Source organism: Pyxicephalus adspersus, chromosome 9 (genome assembly GCF_032062135.1).
Source record: "Pyxicephalus adspersus chromosome 9, UCB_Pads_2.0, whole genome shotgun sequence".
Taxonomy (NCBI): Eukaryota; Metazoa; Chordata; class Amphibia; order Anura; family Pyxicephalidae; genus Pyxicephalus; species Pyxicephalus adspersus.
This window is the reverse complement of record NC_092866.1, coordinates 32,282,228-32,296,716: the sequence shown is the minus strand read 5'-3', so window position 1 is coordinate 32,296,716 and position 14,489 is coordinate 32,282,228.

Genomic DNA, 14,489 nt, shown 5'->3' with positions numbered 1-14,489 from the left:
ATTCAAAGAGTCCATGTGCAACTGAGGCTTAATTTTTCCAAAACATTTAAAAGGTACAGTTAGCCCACTAGCTGGTTAAATGCTGTATTGGACAAATAGTTCGATTTGATCAACTTTTTGAACTCAGTTGGATTCTAAGGACCCGTTTAAGTCTAATTGTTACTAAAGCCAGTTCTTATTTTATGTGTATTCATCTTCTACAGATTTCCCTTGACTGATCTTGTCATCTAAAATGATAATCTCCTTTGAATGATATCTCCTCTGAACCAAAAATTTGCCAGAATCCTTTTTAATCATGCTGCCCCTTGCACTTTCATTGTTATATGAAAATAAACCACAGCTTTTAAAGTAGACTTCTTTTGTTTCCTGTATTTTTTTGCAAAGTGCTTTCAATGTTTGAAGTATATTGTGGATTTATATACTTGAGTGGAAGCCCACATTAAATGGTGCTTGTCATACAATTTTCCCTATTCAATTGTCATACAATTGTATTTTCATACAAAATTCCCTATTTACAGAAAGGGAGTTGACATAAATCAAGCTTACAAACATGTACAGTGTATTCCAAAAATAAAGAACTAGTGTCAGCTCTTCAGTCAGGGTTTATAGCATCTCAGCATCCAAAGACCAAGCATGCTCACAGGATTAACACATAAAACTAATTGTTACATAAATTGCAATCCCTCATTTATACGGTCTAAAAAAACGCCTTCAGGACAAAAGCCTTCATGTCTCCCCAGGGCCAGTTACATACATATAAGCAAGGGAAAAGACAAAGGAGACAAAATCTAGATAAAAATAAATCAATTTGGATCCTCCCAGTTAGAGATCAAGTCTGGTGGTTCTGGAATCAAAGAGATTCAAGGTGCAGATGAGAGCACAAGGTAATCTGACACTAATGCCCCACTCGCCAAGAAAGGCACAGGGATGAAAAGGGAGGTGTTATGGGTTGCCTCCCCCTGGCAGGTGACATGGGATTACTCAAGGCTCAGAATTTAAGTGACCTCTGGGTCCTTACCAATGCACCCTGCAAGGAGTGATGGGTCGGTGACCCCAGTGACTACCAGGCTACTCTGCTGCAAGGAGGGCACCAGATCACAGCCCCCAGGCTCTCCCCCCCAGGAGGTGATATGGATCAGTGTAGAAATGGTGATCAGGCTGGAATACAGAGTCAATGCTTGGTATTTGAACTGGCCGAGTTTAGGGCAGGCAGCAGACAAGGCAACTCAGGTAACAGACCAAAGTCAGGACAGGCAGAAGATAAGGTAGGATCAAAGTCAAACCAAGGTCAAATCCAGAAACTCAAAACAGAGAACTAGCTGGCAGAGAGGCAGGAAATGCGCTGAGGATCTAGTAGCCTGAGCCTAGAACTAGACAGGTTTAAAAAGGTCAAGCAGGATGGATAATTAGGCAAAAGTAGAAGTAGGTCCAAAATAGCATAAAAAAATAGAAGAGGTTGGGAAAGTCTTACATGTGGAAAAGGTAAGGGTTAATACAAGGTGCACAAAAGGGAAAAGACCCTGTGTGCCACATCTTTTTAGATGAATCAGTAGAGGTTAAACCCCACTTGGGGAAAGTGACCTTGAATCGCACAAGCTAACAGGAATACTGAGGTTTTAGTTTAGAAAAAAATCAACTCAAACATTACCATCTTTTGTTTTAAAAGAAAAACACATTAAACAGTGCTTTCAATGATACAAACAACTTTTTTAATAAATAGTAAAAGTTAGATTTTTTGCTGTTGTTTGCATGTTGTTAAATTGTCTAATTTTGCCTCATACTTTTTTAAGTTTGAGAGCAACACGTGCAGCACACAGGTCATCTATTAGTCTGTCTCTGTTGTCAAATTTCATATAATTCAAAGCTGAAAACAGCTCCTTACAAGCATAAAATTATCCAAATAAAGTAAGGAAAGCAATCCCAAGTGCTTTCAATGACCTAAAATTATTTGGCAGAGAATTCCACACATTATGGATTTCATTTTCAGAACTAACTGTGCTGTCATTAGTCATTTCTATCTTCTCAAGTGTTTCACCCAGCTCATAGAATTTATTTTTCCAGATAGAATTAGTAAACTGTGGATATTCCTGCCCTTTTTCATTCATTCAGCTAATTTCACCCAAGTAGGCTGCACATGTCTCCAGAACTCATCCTCTGCTCAGCCACTGGACATTATTGTACATAAGTAAAGAATTATACTGTGCCTGAACCTCCTCAAGAAGTGCTTGAAACTGTTGAAAATGCAGAGCACGAGCCATGATGTAATTCAACATTTTTGTGATATCTTTAAAGACATCAATAATTTTTTTGCTGCTTTCCCTGGCACAAAGAGCTTCTTGATGTATAATATAATGGAACTGAATGACTTGATGTTTTGTTTCTTTAACAAAGAACTGTATGAGACCACATGTTACCCCCACTATAGAAGGTGCCCCATCGCTAGTAACTAAAACTACTCTGTCTGGTCTTATGTTTTCTTTCAGGCAAACACTCCAGTTTCACCAGCTCATGATGTCACCGACAGCATAAAAAGCCCCTAGCTTTGCTGAGCTAATTCCTGTACATCTGTTGCCTAATGCAGTGTTTCCTCTGTCCAGCTCCTGTGTTAACCCCTTGTTACACAGACTGTTGTTTCCAGCCAATACCTTTGTGCTGTTCCAGTGTTCCTCTCTGCCTGTGGATATTCCTGTGTCACTTGTGCCTCCGGTTGCTTCCAGTGTGTTCCCTGTGTCTGCAGTGGCCCCTGTGTCACTGGTGTCTATTTCCTGGATCCCTGGTACTTGACTCCTGGCTTGTGACCTGACCTCTCTTGCTTGCTGCCTGCCTTGACCCCGGCCTTCCTTGACAATTCTTCTGCCTTGTGATTTGGTACTGTGTATCTTCCTGCCCACCCTGGTGTGCCCAAGGACTGCAACCTGGTGGTAACCAGCAGAGCAACATCCTCACCACTAGAGGCTCTGGAGAACACCTGGTTGCCGCATAGATCTACGCTTTGACCCTTCTCATGGCTCACACCACTTTTGTGCAGGCTGTAGCACCCCCTAGTGGCCCTGTTTCCCCAAGCGTGACATACATAGAAAATAGTCAAGAATTATAGTTTAGCAGTGAATACGAATGGATCATTTCCTGAGAGACTTTACAAGTTTCTGGAAGGAGGAGTCTGATGTCAGCCTGTCTTTAGTTTCTGTGGTTATACCATGTTCACCAGGAACTGGTCAGAAGGAAAAGGTTTGTGGGATTGGCCAGAGAATGGTCCTGCAGGCTTTACTAGAGTCTAGTAGTGAACTGACAGACACATGTTCTTTAAAACTGTGGGACCAAGAGAAACAATTTAGGAGAAAACTAAGACAACAGTCAGTGTTGTTTAAATCATTAACCACCTGGGCGTTACACTGATGTCTAGATTTCTGTACCAAAAGCATTACACTGTTTTTCATGAAATTTTTTTTTTTTTTTAATTTTAGACCTGTAAGTTACAGAAATATGTCCGAACATGGCTCTAGTAGATATCATGAATATAAAAAAAGTTTGAAACACACAATCATGTAAAAAAAAAAATGTACTTTTAATAAAATCCTATCCTATTTTTTTTGCATAGAAATTTTTGTTTATATTGTGGGTTGTAATTCTTAGGATTAACTCCCGGGTATGATAAATATATTTATTTATTATATTATAATCATAAATTATAATATATTACATAAATATAAATAATAATTTAAAACAATAATGAAATAATAGACAACAATGTAATCTAAAAATAAAATTAAAAATGTACTTTTATTTCATGTTGTGTGGTGTTTTTGTACTGAAAAAAACGTTTAAAAGCAGATTACATTGTAATCTGCTTTTAAATTTCCCTCCCTGACACACCCCCATACATCACCAATCACATCACCCGGAAGATGACACCGGAAGGTGATGTGAGGGGGGATTTCCCTGCCCAGCTCACACAGACAGAGACAGAGACGGACGCTGGATGCTGGAAGCTGCTGCTGCTGGCATCTCCGGAGAGATGCACAGCACAATGCAGGATTTCTGCATTGTGCTTGACATCTTACTGCAGATGCCAGCAGGAATAGCAAATCTTTTATTTCTGCTAGAGGAGCTGCGGACACTGGGTAAGTATTTGCTTTCAGTTGTCATCCTATTGTCATACAATGTATGACAATCGGATTGCAATATAACATTTGTTTACATTTAACCACCTGGTGAGAAAAGTTCGGGGTTAACGATAATTGCAACTTTTTTTAGCACGGAAAAGTTCGGGCTTAACGGTTGGGAGGTTAAGGATAAAAAAAAAGTCAAGTTGCATTCCAATGCTAAACTATAAACTATATGTCACAGATACCCCCGCAGGACCAGGGGATCTGTGCCCCCTTCAGTGTCACCCATCTTGCACTCTGGTCAGGGATTACCTCCCTTAGCTCACTTCCTGGTCCAGGTCATGTGACTCCCAGTCAGCTGCTCTAATACCTCAGAGGACTAGAGTGTTCTGCAGATGCGTTCCCCCTGCTGGTGGAGGTGTGAACACCACCAACTTCTCATCTCCAGCACCCCTTCTGGTGGTAGGGAAAAATGCCAGCACGTCACATAGCTCCCATCCCTCACCTGACATTCCCTTCAAAAGGAAGTTACTGGAAACAGGAAGTTGTCTGAACAAGGAGTTCCTTTGGCTCTGCTCCCAGGTTCCTGTTGTTCCAATCTGTGTCTCCTGTTCCTGATTTGTTCGTGTACCGACCCAGGCTTAACCTTTGATCATTCCTGATCGCCGCGGGCCCTGATCTTTGGCTTGTTTGACTACTCTCTGTCTCTCATTCTCTCATCCTCTAAATGCACGGGGGCTGCATCCTGGCAATTACCCGGAGCATAACATCCTCCCCTCTTGAGGCTCTAGTGAAGACTGGGTAGCTGCTTAGACCCTGTGCCCCACGCACGATTCTGCCAACTGAGCTGGTGACACGGAGGGTGCACCATCCTGCCCTGCAGCACCCTGACACTATAGCTTTGATCTGTAACAATGGTAAAAGGGCCGTGTAGGAAGAGACTTCTTTATGTGCAGTCAAGATCTCTGAACAAGCCATTTGAAAATGGGGAAAATGTTTGACCCCTGGCCCGCAACATATCAGACAACATAAAGATATCAAAGGCATAGAAATAGCGGAAATGCAGCATACACTATCAATGTTTGTGGATGACATTCTCCTCCACCTTTCCTCTGCTCACATCTCCCTCCCATATTTACATTTTATTCTGTAAACATTTGGACATATATTTGGGCTCAAAGTAAACCATTCCAAATCCTTAGCCATGAATACAAACTTAAATCTCAATAATTTACAAAATATTCAACAAAACTATGATTTTAAATGGACTACTAAACTCCCAAATTTAGGTATTCATCTAACTTGTCCTTCTCAGAATTTTACAAATCTAATTGCCCACCCCTCTTAAAACAATTATAGACAAATGAGAAGGTGAGTTTTTAGAATAGAGAAACGACAGGCTTTTTTAGGGCATGGACTGTTTTTCATAAAACAATATTCTTTATTTCAATTGAAAATATTCTAAAACTAGACGGAGATGACCTATGCTAGTGCCTAGTGCTAACCTAGGTAACAGGTAAGTGTACGGTGCAAGTAGTTTTTGTCCTGTTCAGACAGCAATAGTTTTGTTTCCCACCCGACGCGTTTCGCCTGATAAGGCTTCCGCAGGAGTGTGTGTGGGGGAAACATTTTGAGTTATAGGTAATAAGAGAGGTCAGATATCAAATATAGCATTAACAGTATAATGGTCTTAGAGTAATCCAGTTGATGCTAATAACACTTACTTGGTAGTATTGCTGAAATCTTTTCTGTGGAGGCCAGTTGTTCTCATACTACTTGTGAAGTAATTCAGTTATAAAAGCCGTAGTGCTTAGAAAAAGCAACTAGAGATGAGAAGAGGGAGGGAAAAGAGAGTGAACATTGGAAATATTATTGTTTAATGTAAGATTTTTAACAATATTAGCATAATTCTTTTGGTAGTATATATTGTGGGATATTTAACTTACAATAAGGGCTAGTCCTTTGGTTAGGAATAGAACATCCTTTGTGAGGCTCTTTATAGGCATTTGGGTGATGATTCCTAGGTGTTAGGGAAAAAATAGATATTTGTATTGTTGTGCTACTCATGGTACACTAGGTATTATCTAGTAGATAAGGTAATTGAGAATCTATATTATGACAGTGCTTGAGTTGCCCAGTAATGGTATAAGTAGTATTTAAAACGAATATACACAATTAACTATTAATATAATAAAATAGTCAGTGGATAGCACAGGATTTATATGATAGGAATATATATAATATAATAAGGAATACTATATATAATATAATAAGGAATACTAGAGTGAATTATATTGTAGTGAACTTAGGATAAAAAATGTAACAATACCTTAGTGGGTAGTTTATACTGAATATGTAGGTTGTAGCGTTCACATATAGTAGCTTTGATATCTAAGGAAAAGAAGGTTTGTTGCCATATTATAGTTGTTGTAGATAGAAATAGAATAGTAATTGTTGAGTATCCATCATTAAAATACTGAAATTAATAATGATAAGTCCTACCTGATAGTGGTTTCTATGTTTGTGCTCCAATACAAGATGATAAGTGTATTCATGTATACAGCAGTGTGTTAGCTAGGGAGTAATGTTCACATGATGTGTAGTGCTATGTTTGCTGAAAAACAATATTGAAATAATGATGGGTTATTGCAGAGGAATAACATTTCCTATGCCATGTGTATGCATGCTGAAGATAATATCATAAGGGGTTTGTTACTTACTTTGACGTGGTGATTTAGTTGTGGGCCGCAGGTAGCCCTCCAAAGGAGGACTGGCCTACCCGCAGCTAGTCCTTAAATAATATAGTGTGGGTTGTGTACCGCGCGTGCATGGCAGGGCGCGCACGCGTGGTGTGCCCGCTTGTGATAGTTAAGGGAAGGGCAGCTTCCACCCTTCAAAGGGAGGTGCGCGCGCTAGTGAGGCAGACGGGCAGGTGGGGGCAGGGTGTGGCTAACGGAGCGACCATCACCTTCCCGGCAATCCCCCACTACCCCCGCCAGCCCACAGAGCTTAAAAGGAATACTAAAGGTTTTTTCTAAAAAGAATGTGTGGCTGTCAGCGCTTACATAAAAATGGGGGGCTCTATCTGGAATTAGGGCTGGATATAAATACTCCTGAAGAGAGTCGACATAATTAATTTGGGCTTATGATTTTGAATGGGTTACTATTAATTTTAATGAGAACTCCGAAAAAAAAGGAAAAAGAAGGGAATTAAGGCAGAAAGTGGTGTTAATATTAGGGGTTACTTGTGCCATTAAGGGGAACTCCAAAAAAAGGATTTCAGCAAGCAATAGTGTTACAAGTCAAGTCTAAATGATAATATATAATTTATATATAAATATTTTATAATAAATATTGTAATATATCTAAGTTTAAACGGGTAATCTGTCTGAAAGATATTATATACTGTCTCAGTGCTCCACTAGAGAGTATGTCATTAAGTCCCGGTGGGAATGTGGCATTCAGGGAGAAGATCCCTGAAGCAAAATGTTGTCGAGATCTCTTCCTCTTGGATTGGGCGAAATTTGTTCCAAAGCTGTGAAGTGAACACATTTTTCATCGAAGTTATGGCATGTGCCTATATGGTGGCTAATTGGGGTCATCATTTTTCTAGTTCTGATTGTGTACACATGTTCATAAATTCTTTTTCGGAATGCTCTTTTTGTCTTCCCTATATAGAAGAGACCGCACGTACATGAGATCATGTTTTTGACCCCCTATTGATGAGCAGTCACTCCGGGGATATTGGCTGCATTTCCCACATTTATAGACCCCTGTGCGTATATTTGAGGTGTTAGGTCCCACGTTTTGTTGGAAATGGCTAGAGACTAAGCTATCTTTCAGAGACTAAGATTTTCTATAGGTTAGGTTTGGTCTCTGGTTTAGGATTTTGGCTGTACTCAGGTCTCCTAGTAGGATGTGCCAGTGTTTCATAAGTAATTTTGTTAGTGTACTGTGTTGGTTGTTGTATGTAGTAATAATTCGTATAGTCTCATCCGGAAAATGTGGTCTTTTTTCCTGAATGAGATCGGATCGTGTCTGTGTTTTTGCTTTATAATAGGCTTCTTTTTTTTTTTGCTATAGCCTCTCAGGGTTAGTCTTTTTCTGAGGGCCTGGGCTTCTTTTTCAAAGTTGTTTTCTTCTGTACAGTTCCTTCGAAGACGTAGGTATTGGCTTAAGGGTATGCTTTTTCTTTAACGATGTTGGGTGAGCGCTGGAAGCATGAAGTATAGTGTTTCCAGCTGTTTCCTTCCTGTATAGCGTTGTACTAATACGTCCTGACCGTAATATTCTTAAGGTTTTGTCCAAAAATGGTACTTTGTATGGATTGTATTGCATTGCAAGGAGAGATTATCTGTGTTCTGTTGGATCAGGGATACAAAATCCTTGAGGGATGTTTCAGGGCCCGTCCAGATGATGATGATATCGTCGATATATCATTTCCAGCAATGTATGTGACGTTTAAATGTGGACAGGTCAGGATTCTTGAATAAGTTTGCCTCCCAGTTGCCTAAGTATATATTGGCGTATGATGGAGCACAAATCGTGCCCATTGCCACTCCATGGATCGGCAGAAAATGTTGGTTATTGAAAGTAAATACCTTCCTGGTTAGAATGTATTGTAGCAATTTTCCAACATCATTAAAAAGAAGCATATCATTAAGCCAATACCTACGTCTTCGAAGGAACTGTACAGAAGAAAACGACTTTGAAAAAGAAGCCCAGGCTCTATAAAAATTATGACCCCAATTACCCACCATGTGGGCACATGCCCATACCCATGCCCATGCACATACCCATATATACTTAGATATATTACAATATTTAATATATAATATTTATATCTAAATTATATGTTATCATTTAGACATGATAACAGTCTAAATGTAACACTATTCCTTGCTGAAATCCTTTTTCAGAGTTCCCAGTAAAGGCACAAGTAACCCCTCAAAAGTAACACCACTTTCTGCCTTAATTCCTCTCTTTTTTGGAGTTCCCCTTAAAATTAATAGTAACCCCTTCAAAATCATAAGCCCAAATAAATAAATTATGTCGAGCTCTCTTCAGGAGTATCTATATCCAGCTCTAATTCCAGGTAGAGACCCCCTTTTTATGTAAGCGCTGACAGCCACACATTCTTTTTAGAAAAAACCTATAGTATTCCATTTAGGCTCTGTGGGCGGACGGAGGGTAGTGGGGGATGGCCGGGGAGGAGATGTGTGGAACCTCTGCACATTTCCCTCCGTTAGCCAGACCCCGACCCCTCCCCCCCGCCTGCCCCACCAGCGCACACACCTCCCTTTGAAGGGTGGAAGCTGCCCTTCCCTAAACTATCACGAGCAGGCACACCGCGCGTGTGCGCCGAGCCGTGCACGCGTGGTACACCACCCGCCCTATTCTATTTAAGCAGCGGGTAGACCAGTCCTCCTTTGGACGGCTACCCACTGCCCACAACTATGTCACCATGTCAAAGTAGGTAACAAACCCCTTATGATATTATCTTCAGCATGCATACACATGACATGTTATTCACCTGCAATAACCCATCATTATTTCAATATTGTTTTTCAATAACCCATCATTATTTCAATATTGTTTTTCAGCAAACATAACACTACAGATCATGTGGACATTACTCCCCAGCTAACACACTGCCGTATACATGAATACACTTACCATCTTGTATTGGAGCACAAACATAGAAACCACTATCAGGTAGGACTTATCATTTTTAATTTCAGTATTTTAATGATGTATACTCAACAATTACTATTCTATTTCTATCTACAACAACTATAATATGGCAACAAACCTTCTTTTCCTTAGATATCAAAGCTACTATATGTGAACGTTACGACCTATATATTCAGTATAAACTACCCACTAAGGTATTGTTATATTTTTTATCCTAAATTCACTACAATATAACGTAATTCCCTGTAGTATTCCTTATTATATTATATATATTCCTATCATATAAATCCAGTGCTATCTACATACTATTTTATTATATTAATAGTTAATTGTGTATATTCATTTTAAATACTACTTATACCAATACTGGGCAACTCTAGCACTATCATAATTAGAGATGAGCGAATCGAAGCTGACGAAGTGGAATTCGATCCGAATTTCAGGGAAAGTTCGATTCGCAACAAATACGAATTTCCTCGCCATTCGTGGTAACGAATCGCAATTTTCCCTAAAATGGTGGCTACACATGTGAGGACATGGGGCAAGGAACTCTGGGAAGGTGGGATGACCCATAATGCCATGCATGCAGCCAATCAGCAGCCAGCCAGCCCTGTGATGTCACAGCCCCATAAATAGCCTCAGCCATCTTAGATTAAGACATTTTACAGTGTTCTGAGTGCAGAGAGAGACGTGTGCAGGCGCTAGGGAGAGTGATAGCAAAAACCTAATTGTGAGAAAAAAATACTCAAAAAACGATTTATAAGTGCAGGAAAAGGATAGGGAGGAATCATTTCACAGCATCTTAGTGCAGGGAGAGATGTCAGAAGGCGCTAGGGACATTGCTGGAAAAGTTAAAATTTACAAGTGCAGGGAAAGATTTTTTGGGGATCCAAATAGCCATTATAAAGCTCTGTCATTCCAGCAATTTATATATCCAGAAAAATATATACGCAGTTCACTGTTGCAGTTATTTGTGGTGAAAGCGTTTTGTGGCCTATTTCAGTACAAAAAGAAAAATTTATATGCACTTCACTGTTGCAGTTATTTGTGGTGAAAGCATTTAGTGGCCTATTTCAGTACAAAAAGAAAAATATATACGCACTTCACTGTTGCAGTTATTTGTGGTGAAAGCATTTAGTGGCCTATTTCAGTACAAAAATAAAAATATATTTGTCGCTTTTAGATGTGTTTTCATTTGCTTTTTATTTATTTAGTTCAAGTAAAAGTATGTCAGACATACCATGCACAGAGGAGTGGCAGAGGCCTAAATATTTCTGGCGCAGGCGGAGGTCGCAGCAGAGTAAGGGGGCGTGTCAGCAGGAGTAGCAGCAAGAGGCCTGAGCTCCCGGTGTCATCTAGCGGTCGTGTCTTGACCAGCAACCCAGCGATTCTTGATTGGTTAACTCGGTCATCCACTTCATCCCAAGTGACATCAGACACCCCCAGCCAACAGTGCCCTCACCTGTCCTCAACCTACCTCTCTCCTTTGCTGTTCCCTCAGCCACAGAAGTATTGTATGCTGTGGGCTCAGCTCCACTATACAGCGAGGACGAGCTAGTAGAGGACAGTCAGCAGCTACTGCCCAGCCAAGATCTGGAGGAGACATCCGCTGCTTCCTCCGCTAGGCAGGCAAGTAGTGATGAGGAGAGTGGCGTGGGAGGTGGTATTGCGAGCCGTCAGGCTCCTGACCCAGAGACCAGTGAGGAGGACATCAGTGACGTGCATACATTACTCAATAATGATGAAGCCGATCGCACTTGGGAGCCGGGCGAAGAAGGGGCTTCATCATCATCTGAAGAAGAGGGCGGGAGCTTGCCCGTGCGGCAGCGGCTGAGTCAGCAAGGTGGTAGCATGGCTGGTAGTCAGCAGGGTGGCAGCAGTGGGAGGTCGGTAGCCAAACGTGCCCGGGGTAGACCACCTGCTTCACAGCAGCCTACCTGCCTGGGAAGTAGTGGTGCAGGGGTTCACTGAGGCAGCGGCGGTAGCAGTCAGTCAGTGCGGAGTGTTGGGGGGACAATCACCTACTCGGCCGTGTGGCAGTTTTTTGTTAAGCCACTGGAGGAGGTTAACATGGCCATATGTAGAATATGTGGGCAGAAGGTGAAGCGTTGCCAGGGTTGGCACCCAATGTTGGCACCACGGCCCTGCACCATCATATGCAGCGTCACCATAAATAGGCCTGGGAGAACCATGGCTCAGATGTGGTGGTCCAGCCTGCCACAGCAACCGCTGCATCACCCAGTGGCACGCACCGGCGTTCAAGGCTCCTGAAGGTAGCTGTATGTCATTTCCATATTCTGCTGGTCCAGATGGTCCTGCTCCTCCTCATCCTCGTCAGTCATTCCCTCAGCAATCGATCACCGAAGCGATTGACAAGAGAAAATAGTATGCGTGCACTCATCCAACTGCGCAGAAGCTGAATGTGCTCGTGTCCAAGTTGCTGGTGCTGCAGTCCCTCCCTTTCCAAGTGGTGAACACTGCACCTTTCAGAGAACTGATGGCTTGTGCTGAGCTGAGGTGGAGAGTCCCAAGCTGTCATTTCTTTGCGAAAAAGGCAGCATCAGCCTTGCACAAAAATGTAGAACAGAAAGCGGGCCAGTCCTTGAGCCTGTTGGTGTCTGCCAAAGTGCACGGCAGCGCCGATGTGTGGAGCTGTAACTATGGTCAGGGACAATGTGATTCCTGCACAGCCACACCAGCAACTTGGCCAGGTGACACCGCTTCCGCCTCCACGTTCCCACGCCGCTGGTCCTGCGACAACGTCTGCCTCTGCCTCCTCATCCTCATCTGTGTCCTCAGCCTCCACTGCAGGGACAATTCACAGTGCTTGGCCAGCATACCACATGTACAGGACACGGCGGTGTCACACTGTTCTGCACCTGGTTTGCCTGGGCGAACGAAGTCACACAGGGGAGGAACTGCTCCCTGTGATTCATCAAGAAATTGAATCATGGCTTTCTCAACGACAACTCAAAATTGGAACCATGGTGACCGACAACGGGAAGAACATTGTGTTGGCGCTGCGTCAAGGAAGGCTGAGCCATGCGCCCTGCATGGCACACGTCTTCAATCTGGTTGTCAAGCAGTTCCTGAAGGCTTCCACCCATCTGCAAGACATCATAAAAATGGCCAGGAAACTTTGCATGCACTTCTGCCACTCGTATACCGCAAAGCACACCCTCCTTGAGCTTCAGCGGCAGAGCGGCATCCCCCAACATAGGCTGATATGCCACGTTTCCACCAGTTGGAATTCCACCCTCCATATGTTGGACCGACTAAAAGAACCAAGAAAGGCCATCAACAAATTCTTGATGATCCAAGCGGATAGGAGTACTCCCATGTGTAACTTCGATGTCAGCCAGTGGCAGCTCATGCTTGACACCTGCCGTTTGCTCGGGCCCTTTGAGGAGGCCACATTATTTGTCAGTCGCCAGGACTACGGGATGAACAACGTCATTCCACTGCTTCATGTCCTGGAACAGATGCTGGTAAATCTGGCTTGTCAGGGGACTGGAGACGGGGCACCTAGATCTCACGGCCACATGAGTTCTGTGGGGACTGAACTGGAGGAGGAGGAGGAGGACATTGGAGCAAAGGCAATGTATAGCAAAATGGGTGGTTTTTCTACTCAGGTGACAGGAGAGAAGGAGCAGGAGCAGCCAGAGGAGCAAGAGGGAGATGAGGAAGTCGAGGCAGAGGACCCAAACACACTGGCAGTATGCAGTGGAGATGGAAGCAGGGAGTCTCTTCGAGTCACTTGCAGAAATGGCCAGCTGCATGCTCACTTGCTTGCGCAGTGACAGCCGAATTGTCACCATTCGGCAGAGCGATGACTTCTGGCTCTCCACCTTGTTGGACCCTCGATATGGATCCAAAAGGGGGGCCTTTTTTATACCCGCTGAGAGGGAGGACAAACTGAACTACTACAGGGACATCCTATGTAGTCAGTTGGCCGCTGCGTATCTGCGCCATCGTCCATTCTCTCACAGGTCTGAACGGGGGGCCTCTGCACTCACGTTCCATTGCCATGGCTGCTGGTAAGGGGTGGGGTGGCAGGAGCAGTACCAGGTCCATCAGCAGCAGCCTAGAGTCTAGAGTCGCTGATGAGCAGCTTCTTCACCCGCATAGTGAAGAAACTACTGACCAGCAGCTAGGCATAGAGCAGAACCGGAACCAGCAGGTGGTGGCATACTTGGAGTGCACCCTGCCAGCCATCATTGAAGATCTGCTGGACTACTGGGCAGCCAAACTGGATTTGTGGCCGCAACTGGCCGAATTTGCCCTTGAAAAGCTGTCCTGCCCAGCCAGTAGTGTGGCATCAGAGCGGGTGTTTAGTGCGGCAGGGGCCATAGTTACCCCAAAAAGAACTCGCCTGTCCACCCAAAATGTGTGGAGACTGACCTTTGTCAAGATGAATCAGGCGTGGATCAGCCAGGATTTCCACCCACCAATGCCTGATGCATCTGATTAGATGATCTATGCCGCCTGACCCAAACCTTGACAAAAGAGACCGGTTTCTTCTGGTTACCTGCCTCAGCTACTACTCTGATGCTGCCACCCGCCTGATGCCACACATCAGATGCCAAGTGCTCCTTCTTTCACCCACCTTCGTCAGCAGGTACTGGTATTGCCACCCACGGCCCCACTCTGTCACCGGGTCACTTTGTGGTCTCCTGATGCTGCTGCTGC